Source organism: Myotis daubentonii, chromosome 1 (genome assembly GCF_963259705.1).
Source record: "Myotis daubentonii chromosome 1, mMyoDau2.1, whole genome shotgun sequence".
Lineage (NCBI taxonomy): Eukaryota > Metazoa > Chordata > Mammalia > Chiroptera > Vespertilionidae > Myotis > Myotis daubentonii.
The window spans coordinates 32,077,510-32,079,639 of record NC_081840.1 but is presented as its reverse complement, the minus strand read 5'-3'; positions in this window follow the sequence as shown (position 1 = coordinate 32,079,639).

The following is a 2,130-nucleotide window of genomic DNA, read 5'->3' as shown; positions in this document are numbered from 1 at the left end:
TCAAACATTTTATTTCCCAAAATACAAAACACTAAAGGAGCTACAAAGACCTAGTCCCCGTCACTGCAGTCTCTCTTGGTAGGAACAGATAGAAACAGGATGGACTGAAGCTACAATAGAGCTCTGGGAACAGTGCCTGGGATGCGGTAGGCCGCTCAAGAAATATTTATCAAAATGAATGAATAGAGATTTAAAGTGCAATAGAGAAGTAGGGGGTGATGAATTCTTCTGGGGAATCTGGAGTATTGGTCCTCCTCCCTCATTTCATCCAGCTCTTGGCTCAAATGTGACATCCTTTTAAAATCCTCTCCCATACCCTCTCCCCACCCTGCAGACAGCTCACATCTATCTTTATTTCCTTACCTCACTATATTTGTCTTTTTAGTACTTGTCACTCTGAAAAAATACATTTATTTGTTTACTAGTTTGTCTGTTTCTACTACTAGACGGTGTGTTCATGAGTGCAGGAATTTTGTCTGGTTTGCTGCCTTGCCCAGAGCCATAGTGCCCAGTGCATAGTACATGACCAACAACTACTTGTTGAAAGGACGAGTGAATGAATGAATGATGGATTCTGGGAATACAATTTGCCACCATGGAAGCATGAGGACTTTCTTTACATTTTACAAAGACATGGTCTATGGCCTTGAGGAGATTGGTGGGCTGCCCAAAAAACTACTTTCATTTTACCCTTTTCAGATTGTTTTTAAAGAAAAATGAATGTCATATCATATATTAAGAGTCAGATGGCATGGGATGCTGATGTATACTGCTAGGTGATATATACTTATTGCCATTTTTATGTTTTGAAATTAAATAGTTTTCTGTTGGTGGAAATAAAAGAAAATACACCCTACAGTTATGATTATGGACATTGGACTTTATTTACACTGGGTCTAGCCTCAATAGAAAATGACAGAGAAGAAAATGAAATCTTTTTTTTTTTTTCTGGCTGAAGAGAGCTTGGAGGCAATGAAGCTGAAGGGAGGACCTTACATCTCTGCATGTTGAAACCACACCAGGCAGAATAGGTCTTCTTCATGAGAAGAGACCAAACTTGGTTTTGCTGAATAAGTAGTCTTGTTTACATTTTTATTATTGCAGTGCCGAAGACAAGAAGTCACACACAGTTGGAGAAGCTCCAGAATTACTGGCCAATCTAATATTTTGAAGCAGGCTTTGGAGAAATCAATTAGGTCACAACTCTTTAGCATGCGAATGGATGATATTACTGAGCTCTCTCAGGATGGCCTGTCCTGTTTTTCTTATTTGAGGAGCCCTTCTTGGAATCTTTATTTTTTAAACATATATTTTCATTAACTTCAGGGAGAAAGTGAAGGAGGGAGAGAGAGAGAGAGAAACATCAATGATGAGAGACAATCATTGATTGGCTGCATCCTGCACACCCCCTACTGGGGATTGAGCTAACAACTAGGGCATGTGCCCTTGACCAGAATCGAACCTGGGACCCTCTATTCTGCAGGCCGACGCTCTATCCATGAGCCAAATTTGTCAGGGCCCTTCCTGGAAACTTTAAAAGCTAGTGACGTCTTTGAAATGGTATGGGGAGTTATAATTTGTTCAGTTTGGAACAGCATTGATCTCTCTGTAATATATATTGTTATATCACTTCAGGATTGGAGAAGCCTCATGATTTCTGAGGCTGAGGTCCAAGCGAAGCTTCTTTGCCAGGCAGAACTCCAAGGGGAACGAAAAGCTTGTCCTCTGAACCCAGATGGAGCACAGATGAAATATTTCTATTTTTGCCACTTTAGTGAAGCAAAAGTTTCACGTGTTATGTTGTTGCTGAATCTTGATGTCTGTCTAAAGGATGTCTTATTCAGTCACATGCATACTATTTTAGCACACTCTTAGGACTCCCCCCATTTTTATCTCCAGGCTTGACTTGAAATCCAGACTCACTGATTCAGGTAACATGTTCACTTGGGTGTCCAGTAGGCATCTGTGATTGAACATGTCCAAGACAAATTCTTGATTCTTTCTCACCACCTATTCCTCTGAAAGCATTCTCCAGTTGTGTAAAGAGGCACTATAGTCTGCTGAGTCCAAATCCTTGGAGCTATCCTTGACTCTCATTTTCTTCACAACATATATCCAATCTGTCAGTCA